At 38.5% G+C, this 21,500-nt stretch overlaps 1 long non-coding RNA gene across 1 annotated transcript in view; it reads left to right on the top strand.

The window, feature by feature from the left end:
* The window catches only part of LOC110393826, a 100,989-nt gene extending 79,717 nt beyond the window's left edge, over positions 1–21,272 (top strand). The window contains exon 6 of the long non-coding RNA XR_002435222.1: positions 21,105–21,272. This is a non-coding gene — a long non-coding RNA (uncharacterized LOC110393826). The remainder of the gene's footprint in view (positions 1–21,104) is intronic.

Here is a 21,500-nt window from a genome sequence, read left to right as displayed (position 1 = left end):
CTTATTTATAATCAACTTTCCAAGCCATATGTTTGGTTTTTCCAACCAAAAGTCAAAGCAGATTTTCCAAGCCCTTCCCTGTTTTCTCTAGGACAAAATACGAATCAAATATTAAAATTATTAATCCTATCAGGATAGCATTTTGCTGTTAAAGGGTTACATGTAATAACACACTAGTATTTCATGATGTCCTGTTTTAACATTCTTAGGATTACAAAAATCAGACAACAGAGTCTATATATTTTATGTACGCATAAGCGTGACAGAAATTCATTTGACTCTGAATATATATGTATTTTCCTTGGAAAGTATATTTATAAATTTTGCATTTATTATCTACCACAGCATTCAGACCTGTCCTCTCCTATTCTTTCTTTCCATAGCTCATTGCTGTTATTCTCTCATTCCTCATGTCCTTGATGCAAATTTAGGAATCATGATTTAAAAAGGGAACTCTTCTTTCATTAAGATCTCTTTAGTTTAGTCCATTGAAAGGGACCTTTTCCTTCAGCTGACTTGTTGTTTTCTTTTTTTTTTTTTTCCACAAAGAGGTTTTCACACTTTGCAAAGGCTTTTTTCTTTTTCTGTCACATCTGGCTTCTGTGGCCATTAGCTTCAGAACTGGACTGAGGCACTTCAATATTTAGAGTTTCAGATCGCCATTTGCTTCATGTAGTCTTTTTTCATCCACTGCTGTGGACCAGTAGACCATCACCCGGAGTACTGGCAGTAAATTTGCTCTCATTTCGCCCTCTTGCCTTGATCCTCTATTTAGTTTAGTGTTTCATTATTTGATTGAATACAGTGCGTGGATATTTGCTGTCATGAGTTATGTATTAAATGAGATGAGTTTTTTTTCTTAAAAAAAAAAAAAGTGCAAGGAGAAGGAAGCCTCAAGGCTGAAGTGAAACGTGTCAGACTTGTATATGTCAGTCTGGAGAAAATTTCTTTGAGAATTAAAGAGTTCTGGTTCACTTGTCCATCAGAAATAGTCTTTTGTGTTTTTTTTCCCTTTTCTGCTAACCCAGGACGAACTCAGGTTGATGACATACGCATTGTTCTTTGCTGTGTGATTTGACAAATAAATGCGAGTCTATTTTCAGCTCAAGGTCAGGTCAGCTGTGATTTTGTGTAACCATGGCAAGTGTCGAAAAGCTACAAGGATGGGGTTTCACCATTCTCTCTGGTGGACCTGTGTAGAATGTATGTGTACACATCACTGCAGGAAGCAGCAGAGATCAAATCACTGTGAATAGCAGGGCTGAAATACCTTAACGGACCTGGGATTTATTGCTGCTACAGTCACTGGTTCTAAAAACTGTTATCTTTGCAGTGGCATAGCACAACTTTAATTCACAAGCTTTTTCCTGTGAGAAAGAAACTAGGAACAAACTCTGCAGTGTTTCATCTCAGTTGGTTTTAGGATGTGTAATAGCTTTTTCTTTTATAAAATGCAGCTTTTTTTTTCTTGCAGTTGATAGGTTGCTAATTATAATCATTTTGTTTGCTTTTATCAGTATTTCTCAGTTACTTGTCCTTCAAACAATATAATTGTCCTTGTATGTATCTGCTTCATCCAGTTTATCAGCATCTCTCTTGATAAACATATATTTCCACAGCCATGTAGCGAGCTCTGGATAATCTTTGTAGTCAACATGTTTGGAAACAAAACCCAGCATTCCTTGTTCAAATGAAACAAAGATTCAGGGATCAATTACTATACCTGACTACTGTGTCTCATCCAAATTGAAGATGCTAAGCACTCCTGTCACTGAAAACAAACAAAAAAATCTGCACAGCTAAGACAGACACTGGGGATTAAAACTGGAAAGTCTGGGTGGTGAGAAAATTAACAAGAACAACCAAATGTATTAAATCTTGATAAAATTGTTTGTCTCACTGCCATAAACAATGTAAAGGGGATTTTATAATTGTTTTGTTTAGAAGACCTTGTTGTGGACAAAGACTCATGCAATAACTGTTATAAAGGGACACCACAAAACAAGAAAGCATTCTCTGACTGCAGCAGAGCTGCAAATGTGTATGCAATCCGAGAAACTGATTGCAACTATCAGTGGGGATTTCAGTGAACATCTGATCACATGTGCAGCATAACAAATACACGGTGTACAGATACGAAGTAGAGAGTCCAAACCCAAACTCACAAGATGAAAAGTCTCATCTTGACACTGAAAGATAGGTTTGAGTTTGACATTTATTTATTTATTTACTTTTTCTTGAGAGCTGGCTGGTAGAAGTGAACCCAAGATGTTTCATGAGGAGCAGAACTATCATCTCCAGGTTTCCTATGGATTTCTCCCATCCCCAGTGTTTTCTTCCTTGTCTCCACTGCGACCCTGTGTGTTTTGCTGAATTAAAACAGCAGCACATGTATAGTTAGAAACTAGCCATAGTATGCTGACTTACTGGCTGAGCGTTATCTCTTGATTACATATGAGTCTGAGTTACAAGTTTTTATTTAATAGTCTACTCAGCTGAGTTTTAATGCAACTTGTAAGAATTTAATTTAAGGCAATCCCTTATGTCAGACTCAATTGGATGAGGTTAATATATTAAAAATTGGAGAGGAGAGCAGTGCCACACCAGGAAGTCAATCTGACTGAGAGAACAGAGCACCTTACAAGCATCACAGGGAAGTGTACTCTTCCACATTAAAACTGCAGCATAAGGTCTCTGAGAAATGACAGGTAGTTAGTGGCACCAATATTCTGTTATGTTTCATTGCTGTGCAACAGATGGCAGCAGAGAGGTGGTCTGACAAAATGGTGTCTGATGTGGAAGTGTGTATGAAGCAAAGGTGTGTTACTGAATTCCGCTGTGTGTTTAAAAAAAAAAAAAAAAAAGGCACCCATGGACATTAATCGACACTTGTTGAAGGTTATGGAGAACTAACAGTGGATGTGAGCACAGTGAGGCAGTGGGCAGTGTGTTTCAGCAGTGCTGACAGTGATGCGAAAGAACAGCCATGTTCTGGATGGCCATGAACAGCTGTCACCTCTGCTGGTGTGGGTGTTTACAAGTGTGGCACACAGGCTCTTTATTGTATTAGGCGAATAATGAAGCACTCGGGTTGTAACGCGGAAGGCCCTTCCCCATTTCACTTGCTATTGGTTGGCCTACAGGAGAGGCTGTACTTCTTTGTTTTAATAACAACGTGAATGACCACTCTATATATGGCTTTTCAGAAGTGAGTGGACAGAGCGGGATATTCAGTATGATTGGCCAGGAGCCTGCGTGAGCTTCTGGAACAGTCTAGTAAAAGATAAGAAATACTATATAGTTCTGTAGCTTTTACCAATAAACGCCATTTTGCTGATCATCATATTGATGTGCTTTGTGCAGTAGCTGACCAGGACCGGGTATTGGTTCTCTACGTGCAAGGGTAATAAGAAAAGGGTTGCTGGCGTTCGGTAACAGCTCTTGTTCACTGCTGGCAAAAATGCATAGCTAATGGTGGTGACTATGTTGAACTAACTGTTTTGTAGCTGAGAATTTGCTCTATCCAATAGTGTTATTGTACTCTTTGTATCTGTTGCAGTTTCCATGGAAATAAATAGGAGGCATTATTTTCAGAGCCACTTATGTAAAACAAGTAAAAAAGAAAACTTGCATAATGTATACTTTCATATTAAATAGGAATGATTCTGTCATGATTTTCAGTTAAAATATGGTCCATGCTCTGATGCAACGTTTTGGAAGTGCTGTGTATTTCTTTAGCCATTTTTGTTTTGAGTAGCACATGCAAAACACTTGATAATTCCCACATACTGAAAGAGCAAATTTATATAACAATGAGACAGATAATCAGACTTTAATGCAAAATGAACAGCAAACCATGATCCCTATATAAACTCTTCCTTTAGCTGTAGGCTGGATCATGTAAGCTCTTTTGGGCTTCATGATTGAAATGTATATATTCTTGCAGTAGGGGACACCCTGGAAAACCAGAGTAACCTGCAGTTTATAATGGTTCATGCATTCTTTGAAATTGCGCAGGTGGATTTAAAACAAACTATGCTCCCCTCAACCCTCCCCAACTAAAGAGCTTTTCTGTAAAAAGCAATATGTAAGCTCTGTTTTCACAATAAATTTGAGTCTCTTATATTTCTATAATATGCAGTTTTTTTGAATTATCCTTCATTTGAATAATGCTCTGTAATTTGTTGTGGATGCAATGCAAGCTGCCTACAAAAATTTCAAACCAACTCTCTTTCAGAGTCACTGTTTTGGCTTTTGAGTTCTTTTTTAAATTATTTTTTCTTAATGCATCTTATTCTGATTTTCTCGGCTTAGCTTTTGTTTCTTTGTTTTCTGTTTTTACAACATAAGCATTTTGTGCAGTCTTTTTGAAAGCAGTATAATCAATTCCATATAGCATTAAAATAATTCAGTGTGTAATTAACTTCAGGTTGTTCAATACTTGCTTTTGATATGATGTACGAAGTTATTTCCCTCATGAATTTCAATAAGTTAAAGCTCTTCAGAGCTTAATGAAACATTAATGAAACAATGGTTTATCACACTATCAGTGTTTTCTACCATCTCCATCTTTAAAACAAGTGACAAATCAGTGCACGTAACATTTGTGTTTCCTAACTATCTTTATGGAATATAAGGAATAAATACAGGCTCCATCTAACTGCTTTAGTGTTTACAGTTGATGATTGTTCCTTGTATAAATATTGAGCAGTACTATTCATTCAGTAATCAATATTCAAAATATTGAGCAATGTTCTTTTTTTTTTTAGAATTTTATTCACTTCCTTTTAAATACTCACATTCTTTTAACTTTAAACACCCAGAATCATAGAACCATAGAAGGTCCTGTGTTGAAGGGGACCCATAAGGACCACAGAGTCCAACTCCTGCTGTTTCATATCATTTTAGAAAGGCATGATACTGAAATTAGATTCACTGCATGCTCAGTGTGTTCTTCTGTTCTTTATCTGTTTTCCTTCTTAAATAAACAGTTTCTGGGTTTAAAAAAAAACAACAAAAAAACAACCAAAATCTACAAATATTACAAACAAAGCAAGAAGTAGATTAAAACGTGACTTATTTGAAGTGTGTGAATAATTTCATTTTTTTTATATGAGATATGTAAGGGACCTTTCCTTCCTTTCCGTAACCCCATAATATTTGAAAGGTGCGGGAATGACAGAAAGTAGCAAAAAGGAGGAATGAAATGGAGAAGTCAGCTTACAAAAAACACGTGGCTTATATGAATTGACTGATTTGCTGGAAAGATTTTGAATGGCTTTACTATGTAGCATAATTTTTGTAAAACCTTATTTTTCACACCTTGTTTCTTCTTCCTGAGGCGTTTTCCTCTGTGTTCTAGCACAACTCAAGTGGTGCATGCTTTTCACATTAAAAAAAAAATAAAAATCTGTAAGTTAAAAAAGAAAAATGAAACAAAGTAGATTGTGAGAAAGAACATAGCAGGTGGAGAATATTTTCAATTCAAGTTGATATGAACTCCGGAAATTCCAATGCGACTTCTGAAATTCATAGGAGAAACTGTTCTTCCATGCTACCCCTCTGTTTTCTTTCTTCTTGCATTCTCTGTAAATCCAAGCTTCTTCTATACAGCTGCATTTGATAAGAGAGCAGGTCCATTCTTTTGGCACAGGAGAAGATTAATTTGTTCATTGCCTAAGGAGAGACTCCTGCCTTCAGTTTTAATCCTTTGTAATCCCCTCACCACCTCTGTGCAAAAGTGCACAGAATAATTTAGATATGTTTCCAGGCTTAGAAAGGCTGAAAGTGGATTTGGGATTTAATTTAATTTTTCCTCACAACTTTGTTCTGAAAGCATGAATTGTAATTAATTGACTTGTGTGAGCAAACTTGGCACTGAACTATTAGGAAGGACAATCCTTTCTACAAAAACTAAAAGTATAACTACAAAATAATACAAGACTCACAATTTTTGAACCTGGTTAACAGTGGCTGAATTTTGATTTACTGAACCCCACAACAATTGCACCAGTGCCTGGAAGGAAAGTTAGACCAAAATAACATCAAGCAGTGAGATCTTGTTTTTGCATGGCATGGATATCCTTGTTTTAGCCAAAGTTAAAAGTAAGACCTTCTTGTACACACCATCAGGTAATGGTAATAGAACACTGGAACAGGCTGCTCAGAGAGGTTGTGAGGTCTCTTTCTCAGGAGACATTCAAAACCCACCTGGATGTGTTCCTGTGTGACCTAACCTAGGTGTTCCTGCTCTGGCAGGGGGATTGGTCTAGATTAACTTTCATGGTCCCTTCCAATCCCTGACATTCTGTGATTACTTACTAGGTGTACTTGGAATAGACACTTATGTACAGAGAGTGAAGTACAGTGTTTAGGTTGATGGCTACCATGGAAAAGCACACCATCGTGAACAAAGCAAGAGAGTAGTCACAGAGTACGTTAAAGGAGGAAGGAGTTTGCAGAAGAAATAACTGAAGGTCAAGCATCATACCTCTGTAAACTGAAGATGAGAAGATAATCTCGAGTGCACTGTTGAACAGTCAAGTAGGTTCTCATGAGTAAGTCAGTAGAGGATACAGCTAGAAGATGACTTCTAATACCAATATTTTGAATGAGCTCGAAGAAAAGGAAATTAAAGCAGACAGCATACAAAAAGCAGGTAGTTAGTAAGGATGAGATTAATCTTGAACTGTTTTCTATCGAAAGCTGCACCTCTGATTTAGTTTTCCTGGCCTCTGTGCAGTGTGGCTCTATGGAGTAATTCATCCTGTGTTTTTTAAACACCTCTTTCAAAATAGAGTCCTTTGTCCTTTGGAGGAGCATGTTTCTCTTTCTCCATGAAGAAGACTACCTCAGTGGTGATCATAAATGAACTACTTAGCCTGTAGGCAGCTGGAAGTAGGAATTTCTCATCCTACAGAAGACACAAGAACTGAAGGAGTGCCAAACAAAAGCACAGAGACAAGAGACAATTAGTGAGATTACTGACTTTGCAAAAAGAAACTGAGTTCAGTGGTCTCCAACATGTATTTTCCTGCACATACAAGCATCAATTCTTCTGGCAGAAGGTGAAGTTTAAATTGTAACCCCCAAGACAGAGTCATCTGTAGCATAACCAGCAGCATATTGCTTCCACTGGTGCTTCACTAGCATCTGGAAGGATTAGGCATCCTTGCTTCAGTTAGCTGGAATTCAAGAACTAATCTTTATGTATTTTCTGAGATCTCACTGGTGTTCCTGGGAGATTTTGTCAATGGAAGGGACTATTTACTGATTTCATGCAAATCACCTGACTCTAAGACGCTATCTCAAAGCAAATCCCTAGAGACCATAGAAATTGCAAATAATACACATAATTTTCAGTTTTTTTGCAATTCAATGTACTTTTTCCCATGAATTATGAAAACAGAACTGTAACTAAATCTTAGAGGAATACAAATATGGTTAATGAAACAAGTTTTCCTCTATCTGCATTTCCTCTAATGTTGTTTATTATATTTGTCTTTTAGAGAAAATTTCATCCTCTGGGCCTTCTTAAGTCTCTAGAGTTCTCTGTCCTGGAGCTTAAAACACTGCATTCATCTTAGAGTTGTTTTATTTTCCCTTCAAATGATGGTTGTTCTTCTATAATTTTAAAGTAGTTTTTTTTATGGTGTTATCATTCTGAATAACAGAAGATTAGACTGCGCCACAGCAAATTTCTATTCAATGTGCATGATTGTATTAATGAGGATACACACTGAGAAACTTCTGAGAGGAAAAAAAAAAGAAAAAAAAAAGAGAGGTGGAAGTAAGTTTTTCTTATGTTCTGGGAGGAAATGTCCAGTTGTAGTGCTTCTTATATGTCTGACTGCCTTTGTGTGCAGAGGGAAGAACAGATCTATACTTACCTATTATCCTGGACATTTGTGAAGAAAGACATGGTGGGGGAGATGTCTTAACTCCAAGCCTTCATTTTTAGTTGTCATCTGGGACAACTAAATGTTAATGCACAATAAAATGATGTTCTAATTATTTTATTGAACTTTCACTTTTTTTTTGAAGAGTCTGTCCCAGTCCTTTCCCTTTTAATCAGTACCTAGCCTGTCACAGGATACTGCTGTTTTCCCTCAAGGATGGCATGCTTCGTTTTATGAAGATAAAGGAAGCATTTTTAGAAAATGATGTCTCTTTCAGACCTTAGCAGTCCTGACCTCCAGTTTTCAGATCCCTTGTGTTTTCCTCTCTAAATCCATTACCTTCTGTATTACTAGGAACTTTTTTCCTGTGAGCAACTTCTGTGTTAAAATGCATGATCTCATAAGAGAGTAAATGACAATTTAATTAAGTTTAGTTCAGATCAACTGGAAATCCTATCCTGATGGCTTTGCAGGTGCTGAAGCAGAGGTCGTTCTATATTTGGGAACAGGGAATAGGAATTAAATGCAAACATTCATTAAAAATGCTTGAGAGTTTGTTCTGGTTTCATGTTAAACATTTGTCAGTTCATTTGCTATACTCTATAAGTGTTGTGTGAAAAACAGTCATTCACAGACATTAAATATTTGCTGTTTAATGCAGAGTCCGCAAGTGTAAGAATTTAAAAAATATACCATGAATGTTTGAGATTTCACCAGTCCATAAATATGTTTAGTAAGACACAGTAATCAAGAATTTGGAAGATGGTATACTGAGCTATGGTGGGCCTTGTAAAAATCTTCTGAAAGATTGATTTAAAGCTGTTTCCAGATCAAATGTGAGTTGATGTTCTTTGCACAATTATGAACCATTATAAAAATACTAATCTCTGTTTTTCAAAGTGAATACAATTTCTTGCTTGCATCAAGTCTGTGCTTTTAGCATTATCTTGCTACGTACATTAGGAAGGTAGACTTTGAAGAACGTTTAGTTTAGCAGTATTCCTATACTCCTGATAATTTTAACATCAGGAAAATGAAAGAGATGCAAACCAATGCTTCTGTTTTCATGAAATAAAGTTCTATTAAAAGTAAATTTTTTCATCACAATATTAAGTAGAAGAACAGCAGACTCAAGAACACTCTCTAGAGGAAATAATTGTGCAGTACTTGGAATTATTTAAACAGTAAGTACAAAAGGTGTTGCTCTAGGGAATCTGGGTCCATTTTGCTGTCAGAATAATTAGAAATTAAGTATTTTGGGCAAAAAGCCCTGAAGCACCACAAATCTTTCTTTGTTTCCTTCATCTAGCTGAGTTTGTAGACATGTTTGTTGTTTTTTTGTTTGTTTGTTTGTGGGTTTTTTTTTAGCTGTATTAAATAACTGTACCTTTGCTGCTGATTGTTAATGTTATCTGCTGAGGTAAATCCTTATTTTATTATGGTTGTTATTTGAAAAATAATGCTGAATTTCAGATGTTTAAGTTTGATGTTTCTTGTTAGATCCTAGACTTGTGTGCTTTTCTGAACTTGTGTTTAAACTTAACTCTTCAAGCACAGCCTTCCACTTCATTATGGACATCTGACATGTGGACATCTGACTAGGAACAAAACAAACCCAATGCCAATATCATCATTTACTTTAAAAAGACCAAACTTATTAATGTAAAAATAATTTCAAAGTCCTCTTGTTCAGACAGGCTAATTTGTAGTGATGAAAATTTCCTGCATACAGTTCCAGAAGACAATTTGTTTAGAGCTACCTCTGTTTCCTAAGCAGGAATAACCCCGCTTCTGCAGTGCTTTGGCAGGTGTGTTGAGATTCTGGATTGAGACAGACTGTGATAATGCCCTTGTTTATGGGAATGTTCATGGGAACTGGCTGAAACTTATGTTAGGAAAGAGATCTAGTGTCTAGAACATTGGCCGCTTATTAAGTAAGAAAGACTTCAGCCAATCAATCCACTTAATTAAATGATGAACTATTTTATTAATAGCTATGAGTGAGATGCAAGTGAGAAAAGTAATAAAACAGCAGCTGGTGAATTACATGCTCTTTGGGGGCACTCCTTAAAGTTTGTTTAATTGGAATGTTTGATCAGAAATTGGAGGTGGCAACTGTAGATTTGATTAAGGGGTGGAATGAGTAAGAGAGAAGAAGTCATAAAAAGAAACCTCTGTCAGAGGTTGTTGCAAGCTTTTGCTGTAGTGCATCAGCACTCTTCATTTTTAGTAATATTCTGAATTGAAAAAGCAGTAGAAAATTAGTAAGGAAGTTATAAAAAAGACCAGTAAAAGTTATGAATACGTGCTTAGTATCAGCATAATGTATTATTTCTATTGTGTATAAAATTTTCCAAGACCCGTAGAAGTGTAAATGGTTGCCAACAGCTGTTTCATTAAACTGTTGCAAATCTGTTAAGAACATTCTGTGTGTGTATCAGGTTGCAGTGTTTGGCTGTATGATCAGTAAAATATGGAGCAACATAAGGCATTTGCTTTTACAGTGGATGTAGAATGTCAAGAGAGTACAGTGAAACACTGCAGATAAACAGAATGTTAAATGAGGAAAAAAGCTACTACAGTGTTCCTCAGCGTCTCTTCCTTTTCAGTAATAGACTGGAGTTCAAGTATACATACACTGATGTTATTAAATAATGATAATGAAAATGAAAGTGCTTTGACTCTCATTGGAAATCTGTTGGTGACAATGAAGTGAATGTTAATTAAAGTAAACGCTAGGTCATGCTTTGCATTAAGAAATGCTAAAAATGCAATCTAAGTCAGCTCCTATGTATTGGCCTAATTCCTAATGCTATTACTAGTTCATTGAGGGATACCATCTCACTCAAGATATTTCCCAGGAACTGTTATGGGCTTGTAATTTCATGTTATGTTACTACCTTAAAAGAGTCTCCGGACAGATTCTACATTCACAATCAGTTTGTTTAGTGTTATAATATGTAACTCAGTGATGTGTTGTTTTCCTACAGGTGATGTTTACTGTGGTTTATCCCAAGGCAGGCTTTGTATCTTCGGTGATAAAGATTCTTTTCAGCTGTTTAGATTTCTCAGTAGAACATTTTCAGGTAGACATGTGCACGTGCAAGTAAGATCTAGAGGAATTAATGCCTTGGGTCCTAAGCACTAGTTTCTTGATCAGGGCTGTGTGAGCAGACAAAATGGCCTCACTGGTACTAGCCGTTCCTCCTCCTTGCTCCTATGGGCCTGATTCAGTCATTCTTATGCTACTTGAGATTATTTTGTATCCAAAGCATGTGTAGTCTCTAATGTAGCTAAACTGCAGCTAGGGAACTTAAAAGCTAATGATTAAACTTGAATTGAGTAGAATTACTTATGAATATGTCTGTGGAAGGCAAGCCCTTGGCACCTGTTGAAGTTCATTTTTTAAATCTATGTAACATAGATCAGATTTCAGAATATCGGGCAGCCTTGTCATTGTCACCATCAGCTATTATGTGTGTTTTATTCATCTCTATGGCTCTGTTTATTCTGTACTTAAGTGTTACTTTATTTGAAAGATGAATCTTTGTTGAAGCATTATCTCAGGTGCAGCATAATATACATCTAGTTCTAAATACTGTTGAATCACTCACACTGAGATCATGTTGAAATTTTACCCTATAGAAACCTGCACTTGATTAAATTAGCATTTTCTTGACAGCTTTATAACTTTCAGAATCTGTGACTGCTACTTCTGATAAATGTTCTCCTGTTGAGAGTGTGAGAAGTACTTTTAGCAAGTTGTATTGTGGATGCTTCTGTGCCAAATGCAATGCATGGCATCTGTTCAAAGCAGTTTTATTCTAATCTGAAAAGAGCTGTTTTACTTATCAAATTTAGCTTAGCCTCTGTTGTAATATTCCTTTAGTAATTATATACACGGAGCACGAGCTCATTAGTTACAACAGACCTTTCCTCTTCGTTTTCGTGTCCTGGATGCAGTCATGGCTTGTATGTACAAGGAGATTCTGATGACTGAGAAAAAACAGTAATGACAAGTAAACAGCTGTGACCAAATGGTATATTTTAACTAGAAGTCAATGATGTGGTGGCTAGTAGCTTCTTAGTTATTGTTAGCCTTTTGTTCTACAACTAACCAAATTAGAAATAACATTTTCTATTCTGTTCAGAACATTAATTTGGATAGCAACCTTATGTTACTTAAGTTGAACAACTTAAATATCTACTAAACATGTTGTTTTAGCATCTTGTTTTGAATCAAAAGGCTTATAATAGAGGTACATGACCCCAAGTGATAACTGATAGCTGTGCTGTTATTAGTATTGACTGCTGATAGTCATCTGCACCCTGGGTTTGCCAGCAGGCTCCAAGTGTCCTGACCAGTTTGTAATCCTTATGTCTACTTGACACACATCAACTGTTCAGTGGTCATCTCCTGGCTCTCGGAGAAGGTCCTCAGCTGGATCATCTCTTACACACTGAGCACTGTGCTACTGTGATGCAGGAACCTGATGCCTAATCCAAATTTTCTGACAAATTGGCTTATTTCCTGCATCAGTATGTTACAAGGTGCCCTGGTGGCTCCATATGAGAGGTGACCTTTCACTCAGCAGCCAAATCCCAGGACAGGAGCTGGGGTAGTACTTGCAGTGGAGCAGGGATACAGACTTGTCAGGGCACATGCAGGCCCCAGTGATTAGGTGGAGACTTCAGAAATGATCCAGGTCGCACAGCATTCGAGGCAAGGTTTTCTGTTGACTTCAGTGGATTTTGAATTAGGTGTGAAGGCAATACGCATGGCTGTACTTGCTCACTTAATTCTTTTAAGGAATACCTGTTCCCTCTTACCATTCATCTCTTTGTTGCCTTTAATGGCCAACATTTATGAAGGAAGCCTTTTCTCTTTCCTTACATAGCTGTGCATATTGTCATATTTTACTTTTAGCTTGTACTGTCAACGGTTTATGGGCGTTAGGCCCGATTCCGTGACAAAGGGAACGGGGGACCCACGGGCCCACGCCCCGGGAAAAAGGGAAAGGGGAAAAGGGCAAGGAGATGGCCCTGAGAGCAAAGAACAGCAGCAACAATCTGAGGAGAAACAAACTAATTTACTAAATAAGATATCAGAATGCAAAACAATACACTATAATACAATATAATTACAATTTAAGCTGATAAATCCAATACAGAGAGAGAGAATGTCCCAAAATCAAAGTAGGCCTTACTCTACTACTGACGATAAGATGGCTGGAGAGCGAGGTGCTGCCAAGACGAGAGACGGCGGAAAAAGGATGAGGTCTCGTGATCTGCAAGTTTTTATACTGTGAGCTTTTATCTTTTCCCTCCGGCTGGAAAATGGTAACAGAGGAGAAAAGTGCCGTGGGGAATGTACTTGTCCTTCTCTTCTGAGAACCAGGTACATTCACTACATGATGTTATGATGTGGAGTACCAATAACCGAAAATCATAAAACCATGACATGTACTTACTGTTCATTTCATTGCTTCACAGAATTTTATTCGTGATTATTTTAATTCATATGAAGTCATAGGTCACTCTGTTGTTATATTATCCATCCCTTTTCTTTCTTCATGGGAAGAACTCTTCCCCCAGGAAATTGCATGTAATCATAGAAAGGCTTAGGTTGGAGGGGACCTGAAAGATCATCTACTCCCAACCCCCCCAGCCATGGGCAGGGTTGCCACCCACCCAATCAGACTGCCCAAGGCCCCATCCAATCTGATCTTGAACACCTTCAGGGATGGGGGCATCCACAGCTTCTCTGGGCAGCCTATACCTTACCACCCTGTGAGTATAAATTTTTTTTCCTAGCATCTAACCTAAATCTCCTTTTTTTTTTTTTTAGGTAAAAGCCATTCCCCTCTGTCCTATCACTATCAGACTGTGTAAAATGTCACTCCCCCTTCTGCTTGTAAGCTTCTTTCAAGTACTGGAAGGCTGCAATGAGGTCTCCCTGGAGCCTTCTCTTTAAGCTAAACAAGCCCAACTCCCTCAACCTATATTCATAGGAGAGGTGCTCCAGCCCTCCGATCAACTTTATGGCCCTCCTCTGGACCCAATTCCACATCTTCACATCCTTCCAGTACTGGGGGCCCCAGGATTGGGTGCAGTACTCCAGATGGGGCCTTACAAGGGCAGAGTAGAGGGGAGGACAATCACCTCCCTCTCCCTGGTGGCCACCTCTCCTTTGATATAGCCCAGGATACTGTTGATGTTCTGAGCTGCAAAAGCACACTGCTGGCTCATGTCCAGCTTTTCATCCATCAAGACTCCAAAGTCGTTCTTGTCAGGGCTACTCTCACTGAGTTCTCTCAGTCTTTACTCTCATATCTGGGGTTGCCTTGACCGAAGTCCGGCACCTTGCACTTTGCCTTGTTAAACCTCATTAGGTTCTCATGTGCCCACTTCTTGACCCTGTCTAGGTCCCTCTGGATGGCATCCCTTCCTTCTATTGTGTCAACTGAACCACTCAGCTTGGTGCCATCAGCAAACTTGCTGAGGGTACACTCAATCCCACTGTCTGTGTTGTTTCTATCTTCAAGTTAAGTGCTGTAGTTGTTTGTTTGGTTTTTTTTTTTGGTCTTTTTTTTCCCTTGGCATTGTATGTTTTCTTGTATATAGGTTTCTCATATTCCATGAATTCATAGAAAAGTACAGTACAATCTGCTGGCTATTTTTATAGTGTCTGAAGAACTTTCTAACAGGAACTTGGTTTATTTTTTCAAAAAGTAATGGGAAGAGTCAATAAAGGGAATTTTTGTATGGAGTTAATGATCCAGAAAACAAGCTGTCATCAGATTTTCTCCACTGCTAAAAATGGGATTAAGTGTTATTACAGGGAGTTTACAGAGACTAGGTGAAACTACGTACTGTGTTTGTATTCTCACACAGTCACATTTTTAGAATTGCTGAGAACATCTCTTAATTTGAAGAATTAAACCAAAGCATGGTAACTCTGTTTTTTATTGCTACTATAAATTCCACAGTGGTATATTTGTAGTCCTTCATCCAGCAACTCTTTTCATTTCAGTCATCATAAGACCTTCTGGTTAAATGGTATTCTTCAAATATTCAAGATTGTTAAGGGCCACGTACTACTTTTGTCTTTGAATCTGTACATTTATTTATTTTTACTATGTATTTAACATAGAAGTAAATATTTTCTAGCCTTTCATAACATAAAGTGTGATCTTGACCATTGTCATCTTGTTTGCAATTTGTATAAAGAGGGGATAAAATATTACTCCTCAGCAAAAGCTCTAGATTGATTAAATGGGGAATAGTGAATTGTAACTTGATATGTCAAAATGTTTTCAGTCACATGCAATCATTGTTATTGTTGCTACATTATGATTAAAAGAAGTCAGGATTTCAGATGCTTTTGGATCCTTTTTTGTTTGGTTTGGTTTTTACCTTCAGCATTGCAATCTAAATGCAAATTCTATACCTGAATAAAACCCAAGAAGCAACTATCAAAGGTGCTTGATGAAAAAAAAATCAGTGATAATGATGCTTGGTAAGTTAGCCTGCCATGCACTTTGAATATGCAAGCACTTTCTTTCTTGGTTCATATTACATTTATAAGCTAATAGAACAAAATCAGCTCTTTATGCTTTAGTAAATAGATTCATATTGACTGAACTAGTTTGAATTAAAATCATTAAAATCTACTCTAATGCCAGTGTTAACAGAACTGAATCTGTGAATCAATTGTTCTGTTGATTTAATTCCAAGTAAGATGGTGAAGCACAGTTACTTCCTTATAATAATATGGAAATACAAAAAGGAGGAAAAGGAATCTTGATTTTTAGGAGTGGATTGCAACAATTCAATCCAGTGCTAATATCACACTTGTATTTATTATAAGTATTTCAATGTTATCATATGGTTAAAATAATATATTTATTTAGATTATGATTTCTATGGTTTTTTTTTCCTTTTTAAATTTGTCTTTATTTGCTCAGTATGTTCTGCGTTCAATGAGATCAGAGAAGTGTCTGCAGTATACTTAGTTCTGTTCTAAAAATTAAAACAAATGTAAAAAATGGAATTAAACCTTTTGGTGTCATACATAGTGAAAGCCCTGATTAAACAAGATAAGTCAAGATATAATCCTGTAAAATAAGTGTCTGATGTCTGACTTTGTCATTGTATGTGTCATGTATCAGTCTTTGAAATGATGTTGTCTCACTCCAATTTACAGGAGGGAGAAGGGGTTCTTTTAATATATGTATACCCGACGGCGAGATTAAGACACAACGGGTCAAATGTTAGCCCGACCAGTTTATTACAAATCCTAGTAGCTTAGGGAGATGGGGAAGGGAAGGTGGGCGATAGAAAAGAGATAAAAAAGCAAGGAGTCTTTGTAGAAAGCAAGAGAGATAGTCACCACCAGGGGTCCAGCGTTGTTTGTAGCGCCGACGTTGATCTTCTTGGGTGATGGGTCATTAGGGCTTGTTGTTCAGTTGCCAACCGCTTTGGTTGACCACCCCTTTGGTCGACGACCCCTTTGGTCGACGACGACCTCCAACAGCAGTACGAACTTATTTATAAGTCCAAATTGGTCGAGTCAGCTCTCTTTGGAGTGACAGTTAGTGGTTGAGTCAGCTCTCTCTGGAGTGGCAGCTTCTGGCTTTGGGATCTCAGCAGAAAACCCATCTTCCGGGCCTTGCCAGCAGATAAGAGGGAGCAGGAAGGTGCCCATCCGCATCCTGTTTTTCACAGGATACGATGGTATCATTCCCCAGTCTCACATACCAAGCTGGCGCTACTTGGTCACAGGCCAGATCTTCCGCCAGTAAACACTCCTGAGCACTCTCTTCCTGGGGCAAACAGCCCTGAAGGAAATACTTTTGAATGTTCACACGGTTGATGTTGATTGCCACACGGCGACACCCACCATTTGCCTCCTTGGTAAGTAAGTTAGAGTCTTATCACAAAACATACCTCAGAAAGCAAGCTTTGAGCCAAAAGAAAAGAAGGGTTCAGACAGATGTGATGTGGTATTTTGGCTATCACTTATGAATATTCAAATATCCTTCTAAAGCTTTTAATTATTGTTCCAGTCATAGAATCACCAAGGTTGGAAAAGACCTCTAAGATCATCCAGTTCAACCGTCTACCTATCGCCAATATTTTTACACTAAACTGTGTCCCTCACTACAACATCTAAATATTTCTTGAATACCTCCAGTGACTCAACCACCTCCCTGAGCATCCTGTGCCAGCACTTGACCATTGTTTCAGAGAAGAAATTTTTTTTTTGAGGCCATTCCCTCTAGTCCTATTACTTGTTATGCGGGAGATAAGATTGACCCTCCTCTTGCCACAGCCTCCTTTCAGGTAGTTGTAGAGAGCTATAAGGTCTTCCCTGAGCCTTCTCTTCTCCAGATTAAATAATCCCAGTTCCCTCTGCTGCTCCTCTGAAGACTTGTGCTCCAGACTTCTCAGAGCTTTGTTGTCCTTCTCTGGACACGCTCCAGGGCCTTGATGTCTTTCTTGTAGTGAGGGGCCCAGAACTGAACACAGTACTCGAGGTGCAGCCTTAGCAGTGCTGGGTAGAGAGAGTCAATCACTTCAGTGCTCCTGATGGCAACACTATTTCTGATACAAGCCAGGATGCCATTGGCCTTAGTGGCTCTCTGGGCACACTGCTGGCTCATGTTTAGCTGAGTGTTGACCAACACCCACAGGTCCATTTCTTCCACACAAATCTTCCTGCTAATTTGTCCCAAGCCTGTAATATTGCCTGAGGTTGTTGTGGCCGAAGTTAAACTTCATTCTATTGGGCTCAGCCCAGTGATCATACCTGTCCAGATCTCTCTGTAGAGCCTCTCTACCCCCAGGCAGATCGACACTTCCTGCCAGCTTGGTGTCGTCTTCAAACTGACTGAGGGTGCTCTCAATGCCCTCATCCAGGTCATCAATAAAGATATTGAAGAGGACAGGCCCCAGCACTGACCCCTGGGGAATGCCACTCATGACAGGTCGCCAGCTGGATTTAACTCCATTCACCACCACTTTCTGGGCCCAGCCATACAGCCAGTTCTTTACCCAGCAAAGACTGTACCTGTCCAAGCCATGGGCTGCCAGCTTCTCCAGGAGAATACCATGGGAGAGAGTCAAAGGCTTTGAAGAAGTCTTGGTAGACTATGTCAACAGCCTTTCCCTCATCCCTCACCAGGGAGGTAATTCAATTGTAGAAGGACATCAGGTTGGTCAAGCAGGACATGCCTTTCATGAACCCATGCTGGCTGGGCCTGATCTCCTGGTTGTCCCATACTTGTCATATGATCTCACTCAAGATAATCTGCTCCATAACCTTTCGTGGCACCGAGGTCAAGCTGACAGGTCTGTAGTTCCCTGGATCCTCTTTATAACCCTTCTTGTAGATGGGTGTCACATTGGCAAGCCTCTCCAGTTGACCAGGAACACTGACAGATGTTGGAAAGCAGCTTGACAATCATCTCTGCCAGCTCCCTCAGCACACTTGAGTGGATCCCATTCGGCCACAGGGATTTGTGGCAGTCCATGTGGAGTAGTAGGTTTCTAACTGTTTCCACCTGAATCATGGGGCGTTTATTCTGCTTTCCATCTAAGACTTCCAGGTCAGGGGGTAGAGTATTCTGAGAATAACTGGCATGACTTTATAGACAGATGTAAAGAAGGCATTGAGAACATCAGCCTTTTCCTTATCCTCAGTGGTCACATTCCCTGCCACATCCAGGAAAGATGGAGATTCTCCTTAGCCCTTCTCTCACTGTTAATAGATTTGTAAAAGAGTTTTTTGTTCTCTTTTACCCCTGTGGCCAGGTTGAGTACCACCTTGGCTTTTGTCTTTCTAATTTTCTCCCTGCATATTCTAACAACTTCTTTGTACTCTCCCTGAGTTTCCTATCCCTTCTTCCAGAGGAGGTAGACTCTTTTTTTCTCCTGGAGCCTCAGGAAAAGTTCCCTGTTTATCCACTCTGGTCTTCTTCCCCACTGGCTCATCTTGCAGCACTGGGGAACAGCCTGATCCTGCACCTTTAAGACTTCCTTCTTGAGGAGCATCTAGCTTTTCTGGACCCCTTTACCATTCAGAACTGAATCCTGAGGGACCCTCCCTACTACTGTGTCATGGTTTTGTGATTTTTGGTTATTGGTATTCCACATCATAACATCACGTAGTGAATGTACCTGGTTCTCAGAAGAGAAGGACTACTACACTCCCCACGGTACTTTGCTCCTCTATTACCATTTCCGGCCAGAGGGAAAAGATAAAAACTTGCAGATCATGAGACCTCATCCTTTTTCCACCCATCTCTCATCTTGGCAGCACCTCACTCTCCAGCCGTCTTTTTGTCGGCAGTAAAGTAAGGCCTACTTTGATTTTGGGATATTCTCTCTCTCTGTATTGTATTTATCAGCTTAAATTGTAATTATATTGTATTATAGTGTATTGTTTTGCATTCTGATATTTTATTTAGTAAATTAGTTTGTTTCTCCTCAGATTGTTGCTGCTGTTCTTTGCTCTCAGGGCCATCTCCTTACCCTTTTCCCTTTTCCCAGGGCGTGGGCCCATGGGTCCCCTGTCCCATTCATCACGTAACTGGGCTGAACGCCCGTAAACCATTGACGTAGTGTCATGAATAGTACAAAGTCCACCCTCCTGAAGTCCAAGGTAGCAGTTTTGTTGACCCACTCCTCCTGACTTCACCAACAACTGAGAACTCTGTTGTTTCATGGTCTCTCTGTCCAATACTGCGAATATGTTGCAAAGATGAAAATTCAGCTTTTCTGAAAAGCTAACCTGTGTCTAGCTTTACTTAATTCTTAGAGTGGATACGAGTGATACTAGAGGATTATTACAGAAATAGAGCTAGGATGCAACCAAAGATTATCTGTGCACTGTTCCTATATGAATGTTTGTTTTCTGCAATTTTTTCTGCTCCTCTTGATTGTCTTGTAGCTGTTTCAATCCATCATGCCTTCCAGTTTATCAGCTCATAGTAAAGAAGGTAGCAAGTCAAAATATAGCCTGTGTTTTTTGGTTAGTGGCTGAGTTAACCTAAAGTCCCAGCACAGATATAATTAAAATTATGTTTTCTACTGTTTTTGTTTTGAGGATTATATAGAAAAATTGAAAGAAGTATTTTACATTTGAATAAACTTAAAACATTAACAGTAAATCTTTTCACTACGTACTTAAATCAAGAAAAAGCTTTATTTCTCTGAACCAGTCTATATGAATGCTCTCACCAGTTTCAAAATCTGATTCTTGGCTTCAAAGGAAAATGGTCGTCTCTGATATCTGTTGCTTGGTTGCTTTGTTTTGTTAGTTAGTTTTTTTAAAATGCACTATGTGACACTATCCAGACTGTCTTTTCTACTGTCTGTTTGAGACAGAGCTCTTCAAACAGTGTATTCTGGTGCTAAAATGTCAATACAGGCCTTGTCACTTTGACATGGTCTAATGTTTACTGCATGATCCTCACTGTCCCAGCCACAGGATAGAAAAATGTAAAGGAAATGTGTTTCTTTCAGTATAGCTGCAGGAACTGTGGATTGTAGGTCTGATTAACTTCAAGAGACATGTTGAAACTTATTGTATAACCAGTCAAAATTTAATGTATTGTGAGCCTCAGAGTGGCTTCTTAGGAACAGGACAGGAAGTTTGATACAAAAGTTGACTCAAGAATAAGAAATAACTGAAGGATAAGCAATTCAGAAGCAGACTGGATGGAAAATGGTGATAGCAAGTCAGTGCTAGTGATGAAACCTTCCAATAACAAATGGAATAAAATTTTAAAAGTTTCCCTAGCACCCTCCCTACTTTTTTTTGTTTGTTTGTTTTTGAAGGGTGTAATTGAGGTGTCCACATACTTGTCAAAAATTGCAGGTTGTGATCGATCATTTCCTTTCTCTTAGTACAAAAAAAAGTGAAGTTAGTGTTATATTAGATCTGTGGCTGTCATAGTGCTTGGATCCTGGAAGGCTTTGATGAAATTGCTTTTGTCAGTCTGACAAATTGGTACTACCTTTTAGCTTTTTGTTTTGAAGATATTGTGTATTTTAAAGCAACTTTCAAATGTACTTTTTAATAAGAGTGTGCATACAGAACAAACCTCTTAATCTGTACTGCTTTGTAGTGCATATGGATTATTTTGTGCTTGAAAATTCATCATGCTTTAGTCATAATTTTTTGTTCTATTGTTTGCTCAGTTTCCAGTGTGTTTCCTAAGACAACGAGCCATACATTCATTATGTTTGTCAACAGCTGTAAGTATACTGACAAAGATGTAATTAGAATCATACTGAAGTGTAGTTCCGACAGGAAGGTACAAATGTTACCTGTCATTAGAGACTTTGTGTTCCCTAGAGACTGCTGTAGACAGGCAGATTTCCCATGGAATTTTTTTTGCTTACTTGTGGCAATCTGGATTAAAAAAAGGCTTCATCAAAGAAAGTATCATGCACATGCCTGACTATTCTTTTGTCTCCACTGTCATTGTGGGCAGCATTTTTAAACTGTAATTGGCAAATAGTGGGGACATGGAGAGACTACGATCTAGATCCCTAAAAGTGTTTAAATCCTGATGCCACACAAATAACTGGACA

The sequence above is a fragment of the Numida meleagris genome, chromosome 2 (assembly GCF_002078875.1).
Source record: "Numida meleagris isolate 19003 breed g44 Domestic line chromosome 2, NumMel1.0, whole genome shotgun sequence".
Lineage (NCBI taxonomy): Eukaryota > Metazoa > Chordata > Aves > Galliformes > Numididae > Numida > Numida meleagris.
Note: the sequence above shows the minus strand (reverse complement) of the source record. Positions and strands in the feature narration are given on the sequence as shown.